The following is a 23683-nucleotide window of genomic DNA, read 5'->3' as shown; positions in this document are numbered from 1 at the left end:
TGGCTCAGGGACTGTCACCGAAGAGCCAGGGGGTGGGGTGGGGGACCCAGAAGTCTACTGTGAAACACAATGATTCTAGTTTGATTCCTTTCAATTAAATTCTTGATCCTGAGCATGAACAGGGTAAAGCAGAAGAACATTACGGCAGACAGCATGGAAAGAGACAAGCTGGTCACATGGTAGCCAGGAGGCAGGAAAGAACCAGAGGCAAGGTGCATCTTTCTACAGCATCCCCTGGTGACCTCCTTCTTTCTCATCTCCTAATTACTCCTCCTTCCCAGTAATGCCATTGGTTAGTTCTGAGGCTTTAAGATCCAATCACTTCACAAAAGACCATCAACAGATGAGTGGGCTGTACATCCAATTAGACAGCTGTTGGTCTACATGTGCCACTCAGCAGAAGGGTAACCATGCCTGAACTAGAAACCTTGCCAATTTGCCAAGGCTATTGAGGCTATAGATTTTTACAGGAAAACCCACTACCAACTATTTGCTAGACCAGCATTAATTCCTGACTGCATTCTACACCTTAATCGTATGCTCAAAAGTAAGTGTAGCTCTAGGCCTTCATCAAAGACACATCTCTTTACAGTAAAGAGCATCACAGAAAAGCACAACTAGAAAACAATGTAGAGATCAACAGATCATGAGGAGCCCACCTCCAATGGATATATCTACATTATAACTCTTGGAAGAAGCAACAGAAAGATTGCAAGATCCAGGAAACCAAGAAGTCTGTGGAGCAGTCTTTCCAGGAATGGCTGTGTAAATAAGATTTGGACAATAGCAGTGTCAATAGACACATAGCATGAGTAGAGGAAATGCTGAGTAGGTTAAGTCTTGAGTTAAAGTATGCTGTGGACAGCCGCATGGCCGTGTCAAGGACCCCATAGCCATAGGTTCAGAGAGATGGAGAAGGTAGCCTCGGGGAACCAAGTACAGTACTGACAGCATGTGCAGATAATGTCCCCCATAGTTTTCTCTCCTTGGATATTTATGGCCTGATGACTGCTCCTCCAGAGAGACTGTCCCTACTGAAATTAATGATACACATCTCCTTTTAAAATCTATTATGCAATAATTGACTCCTTGTCCAGCTGTGTGCAAAAATCTCATCTCTTCGTTCAACTGTATTAGTAAAACACTGATTTTGTTTTTGTTTTGTTTTCTTTTTTCCAACAGAGAGCTCAGTCTATCTGATTCTACCTCCTCTGTGTGTCTGTCTTTTCTGCATCCCTTCGCCAATGCCAAGCATGGCCAAGTTCCTAGAGCTTTGTTAGGAAATAGCAGACATGTTAACTCTTTTTTTAAAATTTATTTATTTATTATTATGTATGCAATGTTCTGCTTGCATGTACACCTGCACACCAGAAGAGGCCACCAGATTTCATTATAAATGGTTGTGTGCCACCATGTGGTTTCTGGGAATTGAACTCAGGACCTTTGGAAGAACAGGCAGTGCTCTTAACCTCTGAGCCATCTCTCCAGCCCAACATGTTAACTCTTAAGGGATAAATCTCACGGGACCCTAACCCTTGACAAGAATCTTATTATAAGGCAACAGAAGACTCCTGAGAGAAGGAGAATTAGTCTAAGCCAGAACTGTTTTTTTTTTTAATATTGATTGTCCATTCCAAAGTGATCATCCCTAAAACCTTATACACATAAACAACAAAATGGATTCAACAGGGTAAGAGGCTATCAGTCTGAGAGAGGGGAGGTATGGAAGGAGTTAAGTGGAAGGCATTTATGAGAGGCTTCAGGTTAGAACGAGAAGGGGAAAGTGATGTAATTATACTTCAATTTTAAAAGCATATAAAAAATGTTTTCAAAGACCACCAGCTTACAACACAGGAGGGTACACATGAGCCTGCTGGGGATGCTTCATATACAAGCCATAACGAAATCTATTGTTCTCCCTGGAAAATTGTGCCACCCAGCTACACATATTAACCATGGCCCTAAAAGAGCGAGGAAGAACTGCAAGGAAACCCACAAGTAAGCAAGCAGAAACTGGATCACCCAGAAACCCAGCATGAAGAGGTAGCAGATTCAGGCATTTCTCCCTGAAAAATTTCTCACACATATAAAGAAGAAAAAGAAAAAGAAAAAAAAAATCACAAGACCAGCCCTTGTCTTCTTGTCAGGAAAGTTCTCTGAGCAGGTAGCCTCTTTTTGAAGTACATGGTCTTAAGAATATAGGACAAAGAGATAATGTATAAATTATCTCCCCAAAGCTTATGTGTGTTCATCTCTTGTCATCCTAGGGTGGTGGCTGCGAAAGGACCCAACAGGAAGGAAGGACGTGCCCCTAAAAGTTTGTGTCCCTGGGCTAGATCCATCCTTCGTATGTGGCTGCCCCTTCTGAGAGCTGAGCACTGTACTTCCTGCTATCCTTGGCCCCACCCCCCATTAAAACTGCCACAGGTTACAAACTGGCAGCTCAGCTAATACTTTCCTGTATACAACGCATTAGTGAGGTAGTGAGGTTGTGGACGCGGGCTTGTAAAGGGCTGAAACTGGATTCTGATAAGTGAAATCGGAGACGTAAAAGGGTAAGAGCAGACTGCAGACTCCAGAAGCTACCCTGCCACAGCTCAGACATCAATTCGAGGAGTTGTGAGAGCTGAGGGAGGGAGGGAGGGAAAGGCAGCAGGGTTGACAGGAAAACACTAAGTGTTTAGAGCAGCACAAGCAGAAAGGACTTGGTGTTCTCAACTACACTGGCTCAAAGAAAGAGGAGGGAAAGAGGGAATGTGGCGAGCCCTGTGCGGAGGCTGACCCCCACGTGAAGAAAGTCTGCTCTCTACTCTGCCAGAACTCCAAAGCATCTACCCTCATTTTTACCACATGCAGGCCTAACTCTTACACCTCACATTTCCTAGAATTAAATGCAGAAGTAAATAGCTCCAGTTCAAGGAAAACACAATGTCCTCCCACTGCACTCTTTAATAGGTATGAAGAACACTCCAGGGGCAAGTCTGGAAGGCACGGGAGTCCTGGGATGTACGTGGGCACTTGTCAGGCTGTCAGAGTAAGCAGCGCCTTGTGCAATAAATCCGGGACGTCTGGAGAGCTGCCCCTTAAGAGACTGTTACTGTCACATCATCCATTTTATCACCAAATGTTTACATTCGGGAGACTCCACAGTGTGCCCTGGAAGTAGCTGGCCTCCGGAGACTGCCACTTTCTCCTGTGCATCCATTAGTCTATTTACCCAGGAGATTCCAGTGCAGGGGATTATAAGATGGCTATCTCTGCTTACGTGTCTCTACCAGAGCCCAGGAGGTAGCTTCCCTCAACTAGCTCTGTGTTCAAAGGCCTGTGTCAGAAGATCTGTAGTGATTAGGTTTGCGTAAGATGCACAAAACAAAAAAATCTATACCTCCTTAGGGGGAAAAAACTTTGTGCGTGTGCCCTGACTGCTTTTCCATCCCCAATGTCCAAAACACTGCCTACTGCTTAGCAAGTACAGAGAATCCAGAATAGAGTTTGGTGTGCAGGTAGTGCAACTAGCAAATGAGTTGCTCTCTTAAGCTGTTGGATCCTAATTCGGCCACAGAGCCTGAGTGGACACACTTGAAATGTAGGAGCGTTTGGTTATTTCTCGCTTGGAGCCTCTTCCACTGTTGGTGTTTCTTTCCCACGCTCCCTCGGTAAACTTACCCTTGCCCAGCAGGGAGGAAAGAGGAGAGAAGTCAAAGAAAAAGGAAAAGGAATAGAAAGGCCTCACAAAGAGCTTTTACAACAATGAGTCATTTCCATACTTTGCTGAGATTTTCGTAGTCAGCTTCCGAGTACATGTGGCCCTCGTGGCCATCCATGTGTCCCACACTCAAGCTTAATCAACTGCAGATCAAACACACTGGAAAACGTAACTGCATCTGGGCTGAACATGCATAGATGGCTGTCATTATTTCCTAAATAATATACTAGACGATTTGCACAACACTTACGCCGTAAAGCATTTTAAGAAATCTAGGGGCAATTTAAGGAATTTATACAAGGGTGAGTATAGGTTACGTGCAAGCATACTGCATTTCATAAGTGACTTCCTATAAATGTAAACCCACAGATGACTTGAGCAGTGGTGGATTTTGTTGTCACACAAAAGGAGTTCAGGAATCAATCCTGTCATGAACACAAAGGCTGCTGTACTTCGTTCAGTGAGAAGAACAGAGAACTTAGAAAGCTATTGCTACAGATGCTGCAATGAACAGAAAAGAGAGAGAGAGCAGCATAAGCAACAAAAACTCACCAAAATATTAAAATGTGATGACTTCATCATCTGTAGGCCTACTCATGGAACTACTTGCCAGAAAGAGTTAAACACGGAAAAACATGTGGATAAAAGAGAGCAACAACAGGGCTTACGTAGCAGATACGGCCAGTGGAGTCAAGACTCATTACCCGAATGCTAACTCTAAATTTCAAGGTAGCTCTAACACCACCCCACTCCTGGACCTGCTGAGCTCCAGAGCTGAGAACCTCATCTTAGGAGTGTATGTCAAAAAAAGAACTGTGTCTTGCTCTCCATCTCTTAATGCAGCTTAACTGTCAATGGTGAGATTTAGAAGGTAAGACTTTGTGAATGTTTGCCTGTATATTTATTCACTTATTAATTAAAAAAAAAAAAAGCATAGGAAAAAAGTTAGAAGAAAAAAAAAACTGGTAGAGGGAAGGGCAGGGAGATTTGGCCAGGCTGTTATTTGTATGACTCAAGGAAAGGAACCAGCAGAGGACAGACTGACACCCACACGCCCACGCAGATCAAAACATCTCTGCCTCCCCCTTGCTTCCACTTTCTAGTCTTCACTAGGTTCTAACTGCCTTGATTCAGTAACAGCCGGCCCATTATCTCGTGGCTTCTGTCAAGTTCCTGATTTTCTGCTCTTCGTGAAGATGAGGAAGAACTCTGTCTAAGTGTCCTCTGGAACCTACACTGAGACATATTCCAAAATGAGTGTGGTCTGACGCGCAGTGCAGAAGCCAAAAGCAGGTAAGGAAAGTCTTCATGAAATAACCTGAATGTACGAATGAAAGACTAGCTCTGAGCTGGGAGACACTGAGCGGTCCTCACTGGTGTTTTATTAGGAAAGTCCACTTGTGTGTAAGAAGTGTAACTGATTGGCATGTTAAACATTTTCCAATGCTAACTTTGGAGTTCGAACTTGGAAGTTTTATAATCGATAATTATTTGGGATTCCCAAATGTGCTTAACATGTCTATAGTAACTCGAAAGAAACTGTTTCGAAAGTATCCATTTGGGTCGTTTTAAAACCATGTGAAAGGGCACTGAAATGGCTTCTCCAAAGTAAGTTCACTGTCATATTTTTTCTTTCAAAACTTCTCATTAGGAATAGTTTCTCCTTTTCTGCAACTGCTTGCATATGCACATAAAAAAACTGTTTATATCTGAACATATGTTTACACAGGTAAGAGCCTTTAGTTTGGTCATTGCTGGAAAAGTTAACATCTAATAAAATATGCATTTGATCTTAAAAGCCAAGAAAGTTAGCCTATACATAGCAAAACATTGCATTCATCAGATACTTATTCCACACATAGCATAAACCTACAATGTCAGTACACTCAATGGGCCCATGAAGCCCACCTAGGGTAAGCTGTTTCTTTTGGTTATTGTGGGTTCTTGGGTAAGGGTTGTTTTGTTTTGTTTTAGGAAAATTAATTCTATGTAGAAACATACTTAAAAATAAGAGTAAAGAAAAATAACTTATACACCTACCTTTTTAAAATGTATAAAAATCAAACATAAATTTTAGGACTAAATAATCTAAATATTAATTTAACAATAAGAGAACAAGGCAATCACTAAAAATATCAAAGTTAACATTTTAAGTTCTATAAGCACATAAAATCTTATACTTTAGTCAAATCTATAATACGTACAAGCACACCCATGCAGTTACACACTCACAGATACATGGGAAATACATATCAACATGCCTGATCTGCCCAAAGAAGAAGAGAGGGGATACCAAGGTGCTCGGGGCATAAAGACCCAGTTAGAGGAAGTCAGTGGAGTCTGGGAAATGAGCTACCATTTGCTGACACGCAGCAGCAGCAACAGCCCTTCAGAGGAAGCACGGGCTGGAGGAGGGAGTGTCTAGCTGGAAGGCAACAGAGCTGATCTTACCAGGAGTGTGCACACTAAGAGCCTGGCACTGCTGGCTCCTGCCGCCAAAGCATTGCTAGCTTCACCTTGCAATGGCTTCACTTGCTTCCTGTTCTGCCTCATAACCCACCGGGCACCCGGTGGTCAGCATGTATTTCCACCCTCGCCAATCCTCTATAACTAATTTCTCCCTTAGTCATATTTTTTTTTACTTAAATTATCAGGGATAACTTTCATTGTTTAATATGACAACCAAGAGGACACAGTAGTAAGGAGAAATGTCTCTCAAAGTCAGCAAAATGAAGGACAAAGCACGCTGAAACAAAGTTAGACCAGGGACCAAGGTACTAAGTAACCATCCTAAGTACCTGATCCACCCAGATCCCAAAACCCCATTCCTTTTTCTGAGCCACAAAGTATCAGTTCAGATAATATCTGTGATGTCACTGACAAAATAATGTATAAAAGAAGTGTAAAGTAAACGAGGAATAACACTGCTGGTTTCAATGTTTTCATGCAGATTAGCATCCTCAGGAAAACTATAGTTATACAACAGACCATTAGTAAACATAATCCAGGGTCTCAGATACAATATCTTTGAAGATTAAAAGTTAAGACAGAACAACAGAGAGAAAGTCTTTGAAACTTTAGCTCACCAGGCATTTAACTGCAATACCTAACCCTGGGTGTTCCTCCACAGAATCCACAGAATTTTCAATTCTTGTGTGTGTGTGTGTGTGTGTGTGTGTGTGTGTGTGTGCGCGCGCGCGCGCGTGTGTGTGTGTGTGTGTGTGTGTGTGTGTGAGAGAGAGAGAGAGAGAGAGAGAGAGAGAGAGAGAGAGAGAGAGTGTGTGTATGTGTGTGTGTGTAGAAGGAAACAACATTGGTCAACATACTTCTTATGGCTCTAGACGCTTCTGATGTCAGCTGCTAAACACAGGAGCCAAAGTGGTTTGGAAACAATGTTCATACTAGTAAATGCTTTTATAATGGGCTCAGTTGTTAAGGTTTCTCTTTGGCCTGAATCTCTGAGAACCCAGACATCAGGCTAATTGTACCAGGCTCCTGCATTTCCCTCAAGTCAGTAGCAAATGAGTTACCTTGGTCTCTCCATATGAGCAGACTCTAACAGGAAGAACAAGCCACTCTGAGGAGTTAGTTATGTGACCCTGGCACAAACACTCCACCAGGGCATCTGTGCTTGCCAGAGGCCAGCTAGTAGTGCAGGAGAGGAAACAAAGAGAACTGAAAATTATGAGTTCAATAGTGCCAAGTGTGTGTAGGTGGAGTTCTCCAACGATAGGCCCATGAGCATATTTAATGTGCAATACTTGGCCTTCAACCCACTGAGTCTAGGGATGGCACCCGGAACAAGTCCTTCTGGTAACTTTGAAGAACAAATCTGAGCATTACCAAACAGAATGCTCATATAAATATCAGACACATATGCTATTTTGACAAACTTGTCAATAATGCCCTCTTTCTATTTCAAAGTGGCATGGTCACCTATTGTCAAACTGAGTGTTCTCATCAGAGACAAAGTACTGTCTGGGATTTCAAATTAGCTGTGACATCTTATAATCTCTATGACTATAAAAATGAAGCATCACCTCATGAGAGTCTGGGCATATCACCTTAAAACAAACAAACAAACAAACAAAAAACCAACTACAGCACAAGTATACTACCTTTACAAAACAAAACAAAACACATGAATAAAGTGTGTAAAATCTAACTTAAATTCTCAGCAGCCTGAGCAACACACAGGCAACAGATAAAACAGATGTGCTCCACCAGCACACAATTTCCCTAGCCAGGTCTTGAAACCCCCCTTTACTAAATCTTGCGGCTCCTCCTTATGGCTCAGAAAGCATCCTAGAAAAGGACATCACTGGTAACTAAATGACTTAGTATCAACTTGGCTATGATAATTCACAGGAAAACCAAGTTTACCATGAGGACTCTCAATCCACCTGCACCTTAACGACAAAGTCATTGCTTTTGTATCTAATCAATTACTGTTTTCTTTGAAAGGAAACTGTACCACACCTAAATTAAGCTGCCAGCCTTTCCGTTTTCCACATCAGCCAGGCTCCTGCTATTTGTGAAAAGCATCAAGTGTCTTACATGTCAGGATCCGAGCACTCATCTTTCAGATAAGAGAACAGAAGAGAAGGCTGGTGGTTTCTACCAATTATAGAATAACTGCTGCTGAACTTAAGATAGCAAAGAAAAGAGAGAAAGGTCAGCAGCTGTAAGACATACGGGGTTTGGCTCAGAAGAAACTCAATGTGCTGGTGTGGTCACTGAGGCAAGGAACTGCATGCTTGGATTTTCAGGATCACAAAAATTAATTTCTAATATATAATGCATAGTTACTGAACTCTAGATGTGACTTAAAACCACATGGTCTGGAAATATGCCCAACTTTTTCTTTATAACTGGAGAGACACCAGGCTGGAAAGGAGCCATTTGCTGCTTGTGTGATTTTTCCCCAGGATCAGCTCACAGAGGCCCCATCTAAGGAACATTTCCACCCTGTTAGAGAATATAGATAAAAATCCTCCTCTCGTTCTAAGAATATTGAAGAAATTGAATTTTCAATCTATAAACATAGAAAATATTACAGCCACAATTCTAGATGCTACAGATACTCTGCGTAAGGAACTGTCCTCTGGACCCCATTAAAATAGATCGCCATTAAAACCCTACTTAATATAACTATCAGTCGTATTCTAGTGCTATTTTTTTAAGTCACGCCAACGACCTTTGAGCACATAATTTCTTAGGGTATAATTTTTACTAACTTTACAGAGATTTGGAGAGACTTTAATCTCACTTCAACCTAATGAATATTTGCTGGATTGCCCTAACTCCCTATCCTAACCCTGCTGAGAGCTTACAGCTCTGCGACTACTAATAACCAAAAGAAAATATAAAAGATTTGGCCTTGGGCTTTGGTGTCCAATGTCCTGCTCCTCTCCTACCCTGCTGAAACTGTCTTTCTGCACAAGGACTTTAGCACCACCTTTACAGAAGTGAAAACAGGAAGGGAAAGGATGGGGTCTGACATGAAGAGAAGACCGAGGGCCAGGTGCCCCCACTATCACCAAGTCTGTGATGAGTTTGAACGCAGCAGCTGCCCCCTTAACTGCTGCTACTAAAGCAACTGGTTAACTAAAAACAGAGAATAAGTAACCATTACACAGGGTGGGAATGTCATTTCTGACAAACAAATATTTTTCTGAAAATACATGTTATACTGTGTGTGTGTGTGTGTGTGTGTGTGTGTGTGTGTGTGTGTGTGTGTGTGTGTCCGTCCGTCCATCCCCACATGTATGGATAAACTACATGAAGGTAAGAGGACAACATGTGGGAGTGGGTTCTCTCCATCCACCATATTGATCCCATGGCTGGAACTAAAGTCAGCAGGCTTGACAGCAACCACCCTTATCCACACTAAGGCATTTTGCTAGCTTTTAAATAGATTGTCTCAACTTTGAATACACAATACAATTTACTGCTCCATCCTTTGATATTGTGGCAAAGCCTTTTACTGACTAATTACAGATCTGTATTGATTTTCTTTCCTACCAATGTAGCACACTGTCCACCCTGTCTTGTCTCTTAGTCTATTTCAAATAGTGACAGGGCGTTTTAAACAACCAAGGAGCCACGTGAGTAAAATAACTCAGACTCAGGCTAGATTTTAAGTCCCTGGAGAGTCTCTGTCCTTAACAGTTAAGTTTCCCAGGTAATGGATAGAAATAATGAAAGCCTTGTGCCAAAACGGCAACAATAATGTGAAGTTTTAGCTAAAGTCCTTCTCTGATGAGCCACCTTGGGAAAGGCACAGCAACCAGCTTCCTAACAACTAGAGAGTGTGCATCCTAGAGTCAGAGTCTCTAGTTTTAAATCCTGACTACACCACTTAGTTTCATACAACTTTTATCTCACTACTTAATGACTCTCCATGTCTCACTTTCATCACCAAGGTATTATGCAGAGTAAATGCGTTAATACATAACATCCCGGAACAACCGTAGGTGTGACGTAAGAAAGCAATCACCACACGCCGATGCCAGTGCCACTGTTCTCCCCCCCCCCTCAGTAAAATAGTGAGAACAAAAGAAGGCAAAGTTGTAAAATTAAATTACTTCTGATTATCTGTTTTATTCATTTGTAGAAGTAGAGTAAAATAGATGTTTAGAAGACTCATTGTAATATTTATCACATATCTGGTACAAAACTAAGATAAAATACTATAGCTCTTAACACAAAAAAAAACTACAGCATATTCTTATTGCAAATTCACATGTAACAGATATCCCTTTCTATGCATATTTCACAATTCAGGCAAGTGTAAAAGGATGTGTCATAATTTAGAAAAACTTAGTATTACACTGTGATGTTAAAAAAGGAGATCAGAACGAAGAATGAGCTGTGAGTGCTTCACCATGGAAGAGGGACATGATGCAAACTTAGGAAATGACAGGCTGACATGGTCCATGGGAATGATACAGGTAGTAAGCAAACAGAACATCAACTACTGTCCTTAATGACTCTAAAACATGGCTTACTTTAACTTGACCTTTTGACTAGATGGCTTGACTTGATTTGTAGGATTGACCCTCTGACCCCTGATGTGTTATACATATCTGCACCTTGAAAACCCAACATTTCTATACAGCCTGCCTCTTCATATTTCAAATTTCTATAGCATTTATGAATGAGTCACAATCTGGTCCATGATGTTCAACATCCATGCTGCTTCAAGAGAAGGTGTTTACAACTGTGACTTTCTGCCTGCTTAATTTAAACTATGGTATAAACTATATACCAAGAGAAACAAGGTAAAAGTATAATTCAAAGAAGTTAGACACTATTCAATCACTAACCTGCATTATGGTAAAAATTACACAAAGCCTGGAGAGTTGTAGAGCACTTCCCTGACAGGTATAGGTACTGCCAAAGGGAAAATTAAGGTCACCACAACAACCTTTGCAGGTCTTTCCTCACACAAGCCTACATTACATTCCAATTTCTATCACCACAGCCTGCTTAGCCAGCAATCACACTGCATTTAACTGTTACCACACAACATCTATCCCCCGCATGATTTCTCCTACTTATTTTTATGTATTGAGATTTAATCAATTTATTGACATGTATTAGGCCCTGAGTGGTGCTCATTCCTGGGTTACCTGAAGTTGGCTGTTATGAGTAAAGTTCTTACCACCATTTTAATCATTCTTTTTATAGATACCATATGCCTTCATTTCTCTGGTGTAAAAAGGAGTGAAATTATTAGGCTATGTGGTTATGTGTTTAATTTGATTACAAGTCACAAAGTACATATGCTATTTTACATTCACAATTAGATATTTTATCAATACTCAATTTACTTGTCAATTTTTAATACTGCAAGGTTTTATGATGGAACTCGGGGGAGAGAAATTCTGAAGGTTGTAAACTATTGTGGGTTTTTGTTTATTGGTCTTCTTCTTCTTCCTCTTCTTCTTCTTCCTCCTCCTTCTCCTCTTCCTCCTCTTCCTCTTCTTCTTCTTCTTCTTCTTCTTCCTCCCCTCCTCCTCTTCTTCTTCATCTTTTAAAACATATTTTTAAAGGTAGAGTTTCAAGTTTGAGGGCTTGCCTCAGACTTACCCATCTAGCTAGGCTGGCCTAGAACACTGCCTTGCTCCTCTCTCCCTCAAGGGCTAAGGTTACAGGCATATGCTATCACATCCAAAGAGTGTACTGTCCTTTGAATCTCCACTTCCCTTTAAGAATGCTGTCTCTATTGTCATACTCTCCTTGGTCAAGCAAAGCTTCTGAACTGTTTCCTTGAGTTCTTCACTTATTTTCCTAACTGAATTCTTCTTTTTATTATACTTTGTGAGAAAGGTTCTATAAGCACTGTGAATTTTTTTTAGCAGATGAATAGAGTATGTTAGTTACTTTTCTATTGCTATGATAAAGCACTAGACCTAGGCAACGTATAAAAAGCAAATATTTAATTTGAGATCTACAGTTCTAGAGGGTTGGAATAGATGATGATCATGGTGGGAGCAGGAAAGTAGGTATGGCAGCCGTGCGTAATGAAAGGCAAAAATCTAAATTGTAGTAAGGCCCAATGGCACTGGTTTCTTATCATTAGTGTATTTTGCATCCTAAAAAATCATCAACTCTCCCAGTTGAAAAGATATTTTATTTTTCCCTAGAAGCATTGCTGCTACAGCTTTATATTAAGTGTACAATGCGCCTTGAATTATTTTGCTGATAGCCACATGCAAAAAATACTTTATAAATGATAATTGATTTATAAATATTCTGTAGGTCAGAAAACTGTATTTTTCTGTGTTTTGAATTATTTTTTCGATAGCCATATGCAAGAAAATACTTTATAAATGATAATTGCTTTATAAGTATTCTGTAGGTCAGAAAACTGTATTTTTCTGTGTTTTGAATTATTTTGTTGATAGCTATATGCAAAAAAAGTACTTCATAAATGATAAATAATTTGTAAATATTCTGTGGGACAGAAAAGAGCCTCTAGAAGGGCCCATGCTCACCTTCAGTCATAACTTGTACAGAAAGGATAGAAATCAAAAACAGGATTAAGGCTAGAGAGATGGCACTGTAGTTAAATGGCTTGCTGTTCTCACAGAGGGCCCAAAATCTCAGCACCCATGCCAAGAAACTTACACCTGCAACTCCAGGGCATTTGAGACACTCTCCAGTGGCATACCACACATGTGCACAAAGTTTAAAAAAAAAAAAAAAAGGACGTACATTTTAGCCAGGCATGGTGATATCCACCTTTAATTCCAGCACTTAGGACAAGGAAGCAGATCTCTGAGTTTGAGGCCAGCCAGGTCTACATATAGCACATTCTAGGCCAGACAGAGATAGTGAGACGTTATTTAAAAAAAAAAAAAAAAGAAATAAACAAAAACAAGAATAAAGTGGCAACCTACAAGCATCTATTTAGAACAAGATCTGTGATTGCCCAAGCCAGGCTAAGTGTCACAGGAAGACTAGGAATCCAAAGTTCCTACAATCAGCAGTTTAAACCAGTACCGGAAGTAGTCAAGTTTGTTCTGATGTTGTTTCCTCCCTTAAAAACACACGAGAACAGTAGTTGCTCTGTCATTGGTACGCGCTGAGTTCTTTCATGTGAATTAGGCTCCACAACACAGAGAACATAGCAGCTCTGATCAAGACTTTCCAGTGAGGAAAATGTGTTTTAAAGATCTGTCAGAGAAGACACATTCTCCGTGGCCTAAGTCATCAATGGTCTTTTATAAGGTTTAGGTGCTTTTATAGTTCGTCCTGAAAAATATCAACTTAAAACATAAAGTTTTATTTGTGCTATTTGGATAAAGATATTGATATTCATAAAACAAGTTAAATTAGAGCATTTCAAGCTACTTCCTTGAGATTTACTGTGAAGTTAAAAGTACTCATCTCCTCTTTACTGGGGCTTGGGAAACTTAATACATTTAGTAGAGGAGTGGAACACGCACACCAAGATGAAAACACTGTTCTGCAGTGCTGTATTTTGACAGCTGTTTCCCCGTACTGAGCCTTGTTAGCAAGGCTCACGTCTCATCCCAATTTGGAGTTTAGCTTCTTGCACTGCAGCTGGTAAGCTGTCATGGGAAACATACTATCAAGCAAAGGCCTGAAAACTTGTCCAAACTAACATTTCTTCAAGAATACATCATATAAACTGCTCGGGATTAAGGATGAAACAGAAGATGGAAATGTATCCTATGAGCTTATGTGCCTTTAAAAAAAAAAAACAAAACAGTTAGGCATTTAATTTCTTACTCAAGTGTTTCAATTGTCAGCATTTCCTTAATGGTAGTTTTTTTAATGCCTTTTTAAAAACCTTTTTCATAGCCAAAAGGCAAAAAGTGTAAAGGAAGCAAAAAAAAAAAAAAAAAAAAAAAAAAACCTCCCAGTAAAGAGTATTTCTTCAGTCATATACATTTGCAAAGTGTTTAATGATTTCAGTGAAAATAGTGTTATTAAACAGTATGAGAAAGACTTTCATGTAAAGTAGTACTTGAATTAGCTATCCGCATATTAAATTAGGAAAATCTCTCCTACTTTACAGTATAAAAATAATTCATGAACATTAGCTACCAAGAAAATCCACATTTCCTATACAGTGCATTCCATGACAGACTGGAGCTGGCCCTGTCTCCCTGCACTGAGCGCCCAAGCCTTACTCCCATTGCCAGGACACTTCTCCACTCATCGGTCCCTGCCGCTCACTCAGTCACAGCACCGTTTACTTAAAATCTTCCAGAACATTAAGTATTAAATAATTAAGAAATAAACATATCTAACAAGGCACCCCCTATCAGATATAAGTAACACTAATGTGAAAACCAGAAGTGCATCAAAAGAACCTAATTACTACAGAGGTATTCGTATAAATATAATTCTAATCTATATAAACTGTGTTTGATGCTAAGTTTGCTCCTTCGCTCATTTTTTTTTTCCTATCTGGTTTCTATTTACATACTAACCCAAAGTTTCTCTTCTTGGGGACTTCAAGGTACACTCAATGACTAGGCTCAACTGTTTTACCAGTGTGTTCATGTTTTTATGCTGTCTTTGTGTGTTGGGAGAGTGTAGTGGCTGCTGGGAACCAAAGCCAGGACTCTGTGCATGCTAAACAGACACTCTAACCCTGAGCTACATCCCCAATCCACTTGCTTTCATTTTAATGGAACATTTTAAATACTAGAACACTGAGGCTATGAAGAAAAATCATTAACAGAAATCCAAAGGGCTTTTACAAAACATAGCGTACCAAACCATCATTACAATATTGTTTCTATAGCAATACTGTACCACAAAGAAAAGTACTAGGGTGAAAGAAGGTACTGAAAGGGAGCGGGGGGACAATAAACAGAATTAAATCAAAGTTCACCAGGCATACTGTTAAGGAAACCCACCCTATGCCTTGGGCTTAGGGACTCCTACAATGAAGTAAGGACACACACAGTCAAAGTGCCCTTTGTCATTTCTGTCACCTTCAATTCCTATGCCGCCAGAGATGGCTCCAAGCCTTTTCCTAATCTCCTGAAAATGGCATATGCCAAACCAGAAGTGTTCTTGGTGAGGCTGATCTTTTGATTACCCTGGAACACTGCAGAAAGCCCTCAAGGTTGGCACACATGAGGCAGCTTTATGTTTCCTTCTACATAGAGAAGATCCCTGAACACACATACACACACACACACACACACACACACACACACACACACACACACACACACACACAAGACAAGGCCATTACCACTAATCTGAGGAAAGGTGGGCTATAAGGACAGGCCTGCAAGTGTGCACTTAAAAAGATAAGCGTTAAGACTCAAAAGCCTTAGGACACAGGGCAAACAAGTAAAAACAAGCAGATAATGGGCAAGGTTTGGTGGCAAAAGCCTTTCATTTGAAGACTCAGAAGGTAGAAGCAGGTGGCTCTCTACGAATATGAAGGCAGCCTGGTCTACGTATTAAATTTCAGGCCAGCTAGATTTTACCAGCCTCAAGCATCACAGCCCGTAAGAATGCCAGCCCTCCTTCCCTCACTTGCTCTGAGCACTGTGTTAGGCATTACCCCACAGTACGAATCCAATCGTCACCAACTTTTTGATTCTGCAGAAAGACCTTTCAACAAACAAATAACAAATAGTATGAAGAATAGCTTTGAGAGAGGATATACAAAACAGCCAACTACGTCCCAGAAAACTCATTTGGGACTATTTTTCATTTTTTGTTGTTGTTTTTAAGTTTTTCAAGGCAGGGTTCCTCTGTGTAGCCTCGACTGTCCTGGACTCACATTGTAGACCAGGCTGGCCTACAACTGTCAAAGATCTGCCTGCCTCTGCCTCTCTGGGTGCTGGGATTACAGGCATGCACCACCACGCCAGGATCATTTGGGACATTTTACTATCAGTACATCAGAACCTGGTTTCTAATAATAGCATGCCATTGTGTAAAAAAAAACACAAAACCTGCCTTTCAGTCTAAAGACCAGCAGCCTGAGCCATGAATTGGGAGGAAAACTGAGCACACTGAGCAAATAAGGAAGCTGGTAGAATAACCATCCTCAATAAGCTGTGAACTTAAAAACGCCAATGGCCTCAGCCCTCGGCAGTTCTTAAGGACCACTCAGCTCTGAGTTCTTTTCCTTCAGACACAGTAACTTTCCAACTCTCTCCTCCAGGAACTGCACGTCTGCCTGGCACCCATGAGGCATCCACCTCCCTCCCTCCCTCCTTCCCTCTTTACAGGGACTCTTGAGTTTCCTGCTGGGAATCTGACCCCACACTGCCAGTAGCCATTTTATACTGAAAGAGCAGGCTGGGTCCAGGACACAGTGTAAGAACCGCCTGTGAAACATCCATTGAGACTGCTATGAATACTAACCAGAGCAGAGAGCTATGAAACGAGGCGTGCAGAGACAGGAAAAGTACAGGGAACGTTTCCAAGGCATGGTGACATCTTTCGTGGGAGGTCAGTGGAAGGACACATCACCAGAAGAGGCAGAGACATTTGGGTTAAAAAAAAAAAAAAACAGATAGTGTGGGGAGAAAGCTGGGTAGGAGCAGCAGCCATACAGAGTCAAACAGAGCTGGGTTTGAGATCCGGATTTCATTCTAAGTATGATGACTGAATCATAGCCCCAAGGAGAGATGGGGAAAGAGAAGGGAAATGAGAAGAGCCTTACCTTCACTATAACTGAATGAAGGCCTTCAGTAATTAAGCCACAACCGGAGCAGCAACAATTTTACTGGAAATACATTGATTACATTCAATCCATGCTATAAAAACAACAACAAACCTAACAAACAAAACCCCCAAACAAAAACACTTCATGATAGCTTAGCCTCAGCTGAGAGAAGGTAACTTTCTGCAACCATAAGCCAACTACCAAGTTTCTGGATGAGTTTCAGAGATTGCAAGAGGTTTTCAATAAAAGCCTTTGTTTCTTCTCTGACAAAATGCATTGCCGTTGCTTTCCTCGATGGAGCATTCAGTTCCTAGAACAGCACATCCGACGATGACGTAAACCGTATACTGTATGAGCTCAGACTCTTTGAAGCACATCAGACAAGGAATTTCTCAGTAAGGGAGATCACAGAGGTGGTGTATAGACAAAAAGCAAGACCTAGTCTTACAAGAAGAATGGAAAGAAATCTTAGAGGATTGGATCCTCCTGACGCCTTTCCTCAACTGACTGGTGGGCAGCAACTCAAAGGCGGGATAGAGGGGGGGCACTCAAACATCACAGAGAAAAGTTATCCAGAGGGGTGGGGTCCCCACTGTGTCCATGATTTTCTATGTTCAGAAACTGCTCCCTGACAGCTGGCCACAGTAACATCAACACTGCTGTGTGGGCATCACCTCCCTAAATTCTTCCCGTAACCATGTGAGATAGAGAATTTTTGCCAGTTTACTGATGCATAGGGTATCTTATCCTGTGACTCAGCTGAGGAGCAGGCATGGAGTGTACGAGCCTAGCAATTCCAACCCTTAACCTCTGAGCTGTATTAATCCCTAAGAAATGAGTTCTTACAGCGTACATTAAATCAAACTGCCCTTGGATTCTTTCTTTCAAACACCATTAAAGGAGACATTAAAAGTTCCACTTAGTGTTCTGAGAAACAGTTCTAAGGCAATTTAATTAATGGTGAAGCTTTGATAACTGGCAAAAACTGATATGACCCCCACACTGCCATTAAACCCAAGATCAAAGGCCAGACTAACTTCATAAACAGATGCTATTTATAAGCAGTGAATATTTTGTCAGCCCCTGTTAGGATAATGAACTGTGAGCATCACAGTTGTTTATTTCCCTCTAGCTCAAGATGCTTATAAATTACCAGCCCTAAAAAAAAAAAAAAAAAAAAAAAAAAGTAGTGTTAAACAGTTTGAACTTGAGCAGATGCCCAGAATTTTAGGGCAAGCCGAGAGGACTGCGATCAGCAGACACTGTTTGGGCAGCTTCACAGGCTAATAACATTGGAATGTACACAGGACCAGGTGACTCACTGAAGGGCACTGAGCTGTCCTGGATGCCCAGGAACTGCTGCAGATCTACCTCTGCACCTTCTTCCACCCTGCAGAAACAGTGCTGATACACTGACTCGGGGCTTTTCTCCCCACTGCTACTGGGCAGTCATCTGCTACAATGCTGCTTCTTCATCCTAGAGAAAGCAAGTGTTTAAGGATGGAGCCCCAGCATCCTAGTGTCGCAACTCAGATCCTCAAGGATGACAGTGTTGCCCTACGGAGCCTCAGTGTTCTCACTGTGCCTTCCTCAAACACTATCAGGTTTTAATGAGGCAGTACCAGTAAGGGATTGAGCACAGCTCGCCACACCCCATGTACGCTACTGAGAAGTCTTAGGTGTGAGTACTGCTATCATCTTTCCAGTGTGGGACAGGATGATAAAAACTCCCTCCCAGCGTCAAAGTCGCTGCCTCCCAAAGCGCTGGACTTAAGGGCAAAAAACACCATGCCCAGTGACTTTATAGTTTACTATTCATAACATAGTAACTGGTTACCCAAGGATAAATTTGATGTGATCTTTTTTTTTTTTTTCTATTTATCTACAAAGCCCATGAAATCCTTTATAAATGAAGGGAAAAGCAAGTGAATTTCTGTTCTCTGAGAACAGTCACAGTCTATTCTCATACGCAGCGCAGGGTCTAGCATTATCACAGGAGCCAAGATGCAAACTCTCCTTCCTCACAAATGTGGCAGCAAACCAGATTCCAGAGCTACTCAAAACCCAGACGAGTAACAAGCAAATTTCCAATAGAAAATAACCACTTCTAACTCAAAATACGGTGACTGCAGTAGGATGAACTCTGAGTAGGTGCTTTTTCTGCGACACTCAGCCAGGGATTCGCCAACCTCTTATAAGAAACGTTACTTGTAAGTTTATTCTGGGTTCCATCAAATTCCAACGTGTTCTCAAGCCGAAACTGCAGAAAGCTACTCACTCACTTAATAGTGATCTTCACGTGTTAACGGGCTTTGAGTTATGACTGCTGGGGCCTGTCCCTAAAGCACGGTTCTGGGGTGTCAGGAAGCAACAGTCCTTACGGGTGTTAATTGCAGCCACGTCTAAGATGACACCTCAGTCCTGATGGTGACCCAGTACTGACAGGCACCAGCTTAGGGACCGACGCGAGCATTCAGGCTTCATTCTGAGGGAAAGCAGCCAGTCCCAAATAGAAAAGACCGGAAGAAAACAAACGCCTACCTCTCTGCTGTATTCTATGCGTATCTCCATTCCCTCCCCTGTCCACAATTCAAGGCAGGCTGCACCTAACCGCTCAAGTCACTTCCTAAATTATTGGTTAAAGTCCTTACAGTTCTAACCAGCAAAATGGCTAAGAGGGTGAGGGTCCTTGCCATAAAGCCGGAGGCCCTGAGTTTGAGCCCAGGGATCTACACAGTGGGATGAGGAAAACTAACTCCTACCCGTTGGCCTCTGACCTCCGTCTGCATGCTGTACCATGTGTGCACAAATGCACATATTGGCACACTATAATTAACATACAGATGGTTTTTTAAAAAATGTTTTAAAGTACTTTATCTCCCATTAGGTAGCATTAGAAACTAGTTTGGGCATTAGGAGAAGACAGCAGCCATCCACAGACCTCAATCCCCAGCCTTCTGCCTCTCACACCACATATATACACTTTTGGGAGGGAAAGGGTCTCCCCATCACTGCTACTTGCAAAATACCTCTCAAGTCTCCCGTGCATACATGATTTCAAATGCCAGCAGGGACCAGTACAATGTTGCCTGGAAACTTACTCCATTTTTCAATCAGAACTTAATACATTAATATGCAGCTCTAAAGATCAAATGCCCCTCCCAAAAGAATCAAAGATTTTACATTTGACCATTAGCTATGGAGCGATCATGAGGCAGTTCCTCCTCTGCAATATGTAAACAAATGCGTTTCAGATGGCAGCCTGAGGACACAGAAACTGGGAGAGATGCAGACCAGCTCTGACGCACTGGGGATGAGGACAAATGGTGACCGGCTGTAGATGTGAGGCTTGAGTAACTTAGTTTATTACAGCAAGAATGGCACTTTAAGGAAAAATAATCATTTAGAAGATAAAGGAGGAGGTTATTATATTTCTAAGGATTAGGCCCTAATGTTCCTACTGAGAAAAGTAATCATCAGAGAGCAAAACTGGTCCAAATTGGGCTGTGCTTTAGAAGACGTCATTAAAAACAAGCCATAAAAAGACTGTGGACCTAGGGTCAAAGGAAATGAACAGTGATAATAAGCCTGTAATGTTTTCTCACAGCATCAGTCAAACAATTTCCTCAGGCTCCTTTCTCCACTTTTGCAAAAAAAAAAAAAAAAAAAAAAAGTCTGAGCTATTCAGACCCAGCAATACACTCTTGACCTGACACCCACCTGGGACCTTCCCAAGCCAACCATCAATGACGGGAGCAGAAGACTGTGTTTGATGAAACTCAAAGTGTTATGCGCCCACCTGCACATGCATTTGCATACATACACACACGTGCACACGCGTGTGTGTTCATACTTTACAGAGCTTACAAATCTCCTTTATATAACAAAAATGTTTATCATACATTATCACACATCAAAACCGGCATCTGTTTCCAAAACATTAGAACTGAGATGTAAGATTTAGAGAAAGCAAAACTCAAAGGAGACCCACAGTCAGAAGTGCACTAGAGGAGCAGGAACCGCAACAAAGCGGAGCACAGGAAGAACGCGGGTAACCACCGTGGACCCAGACATCTTTCAGATCCTAGCTTGGAAATGCCATGGACTTTTCAAGTAGCAGATGAAAGACTCCAACAGAGTACTTATACTTTAAACATTTTTCAGCCATGTGGCTCCTAGCACATGTCAATCCTGTATGAAAACAGCACTCATTCTGTAAGAGGAGGCAGAATAGAACTCCCTTGAGGTTCATCGAGGCATCAGCGATGCTCTAGTCTTCCAAAATATTTTAGTTTCCAAGAATTCTATTCCAGCTCTCCAGAGTCTACCCATCCTTGTGTGGCCATGTCCCCTGGTTTCCCAGAACAGACCACCTTCTCTGTGCTGTTTCACATGCCAAAGTGCTCTAGTTGGTAAGTCACTCTACTCTTTTCTCTTGGTTAGGCCTTGAGTGAGTGAATGCTTTCATTTAATTTTAATTCATAGAGCATACCAGAAAGGTTCTCCTCAAAGGCTAAGCTTGGTTCAAAGAGAGCTTCCACTTCCAAAAGGAAGTCAGATGCTACATTCACAGCCGCTGAAGTCCACAGCAAGGCAAGCAGACAAACTCACAGTGCAAACAACACTGCCCGAGGTGAATCCCTCAGCCCATTTACTAACACTCGTTGTCCTTTATACATTTTAAAATGTCAATTACTAAATGTTCTTAAAACATTTTAATAAATATATTTAATACTGGCAATAAAAATAAACAATAAACATATGCATAAAGGTGTAAGATGCGTAAATGCAGTATTAGGGAAATCAAAAATAAACTGCTAACACTGAAACGGTTATTAAAAAAAAAAGCCAAAATTCTATTCGCTGCATTTACTGGCCCCCATAGCCGTCCAGCTTACATATGCACACATACAGCTGACCCAGTGGCTTCTCTGCAGGCCCAAGCCCATCTCAGACACTGAAGTAAGTCACAGTGTCAATGCAAAACTACAGCTTCACCTCAAAGAGAATAGCAGATCATTTAGTCTAATCAAATATGAGTAAAAATGGCCTGGGTACACAGATTCCAGTTATTTTAAATTATATGTCAAATATGGCACATGAGGCTTTTACAGTTTCAGAACAAAGGAAGACATAAATCAAGACACTTAAACACATGTGAAGACACGAGGAAAGCAGGTTACAGCAAAGCAGGGAATCCGCTGTATACATGGTTCAGATACTCTGGGGTCAAGTGACATTCCTAGTCTTTGATTAGTAATGGTCTGTTAACACATTCTCCCACCCCCCAAATGTATACACTTTAAAGAGCTTGCAAATCTTCTTTATATATTTTAACAAGTGCTTAGCATACATCAAAAGCAGGATTTGTTTCTAAAACATTACAATTAAAATATAAGATTTAGAGAGAGCAAAGCTCCGAGGAGACCCAAAAGGTTTCACCTAACAGTCACAAGGGTGTCAGTCAAACAGAGGTGGACAAGGACCATCTAAGGGTCTCAAGACTGTTACAAGACTCTGAGCCGGCAACATTCCAACCACTCCACAATCACTGAATTGCTACTGAACCCACGGGCAGAAGGCTCAGTTGAAATGTGATTCTTCCCGGGAACTTCAGAACACACTGTAAACATGAATTCCAAACATCACAAAGGAAATATCGGACGGGAACTCAAGCACAGCACTCTCTCTCTTTTTTTTTTTTTTCTTTTTAATTAATTTATTCTTGTTACATTTCAATGGTTATCCCATCCCTTGTATCCTCCCATTCTTCCCTCCCTCCCATTTTCCCCTTATTCCCCTCCCCTATGACTGTTCCTGAGGGGGATTACCTCCCCCTGTACATGCTCATAGGCTATCAAGTCTCTTCTTGGTAACCTGCTGTCCTTCCTCTGAGTGCCACCATGTCTCCTCACTTATATCTGCATATTAGCCCAAGGAGCATGTCCCATGAAAGCCTTCACTTACCAGGAAACTGAGACAGAGGGGAGGACATTCTATTGAGACTCTAGATGAGAGAAGCATGGGAGAATGGCAAAGTAGATGGATCCAGAGGGTCCTAGAAACCTACAAGTAGAACATTATGATAGGCAGATTTGGGCCCAGGGGTCCCGCTCAAACTAAGGCACCAGCCAAGGACAATACAGGCCATAAAACTTTAAACCCCTACCCAGATCTAGCCAATGGGCAGAACATTCTCCACAGTAGAGTGGAGACTGGGATATGACTTTCTCACATACTCTGGTGCCTCACATTTGACTATGTCCCCTGGAGGGGAAGCACAGCACTCTCATGTCAAATTAGCAGGTGGCTCAGAATCCACAGTTGCTCAGCGTGATATATTTAGACCTACAAAGGCATCTGAGCACACCAGCATCTTGCACTGCCAGGTCAGGGAACAACCGTGGAAAGGGAAATCCCAACCTCTTGGTCACAGGACAAAGCAGAGAGACCTGAAGACCCCACAACGCATCAGTCATGATGAAGAGGTTTTCCATACCAGATGAAAACAAACTTTATTTAAATGCCTGTTCTGTTGGAGTTTGCATAATCAGAACAAGCAGTCTAATGCTCTCCTTTTCTTTCACCACTGTCTCAATTTCTACATGTTGGCCAATGCCTTTGAGTTACAAAACCATCCATAAGGCCATGGCTGGAACTTGCAGACTGAGCTTGTTCTAAAATAATGGCATTTTCAGAACACCACAGTTTCAAACTGTGTTCCACAGCCTCAGAGAATCACAGTCATACTTGGGGCAGCAGCCACACATCCTCCTCAGCCAGAGGTGTAAGTTAAT

The 23683-nt window shown here is 41.6% G+C and overlaps 2 protein-coding genes across 13 annotated transcripts in view; one reads left to right on the top strand and one right to left on the bottom strand.

Moving 5' to 3' along the window:
• The window catches only part of MED12L (mediator complex subunit 12L), a 315424-nt gene that overhangs the window by 154645 nt on the left and 137096 nt on the right, over positions 1–23683 (bottom strand). The gene's annotated exons all lie outside the window — the stretch shown is intronic.
• Positions 4578–23683, top strand: part of P2RY14 (purinergic receptor P2Y14) — a 43773-nt gene continuing 24667 nt past the window's right edge. The window contains exon 1 of the mRNA XM_084768359.1: positions 4578–4999. The gene's annotated coding sequence lies outside the window, so the exon portion shown is untranslated. The remainder of the gene's footprint in view (positions 5000–23683) is intronic.

Source organism: Acomys minous (genome assembly GCF_964271855.1).
Source record: "Acomys minous genome assembly, chromosome: 19".
Taxonomy (NCBI): Eukaryota; Metazoa; Chordata; class Mammalia; order Rodentia; family Muridae; genus Acomys; species Acomys minous.
The sequence above is the reverse complement of the archived record's forward strand: the minus strand, read 5'-3'. Positions and strand labels throughout refer to the sequence as shown.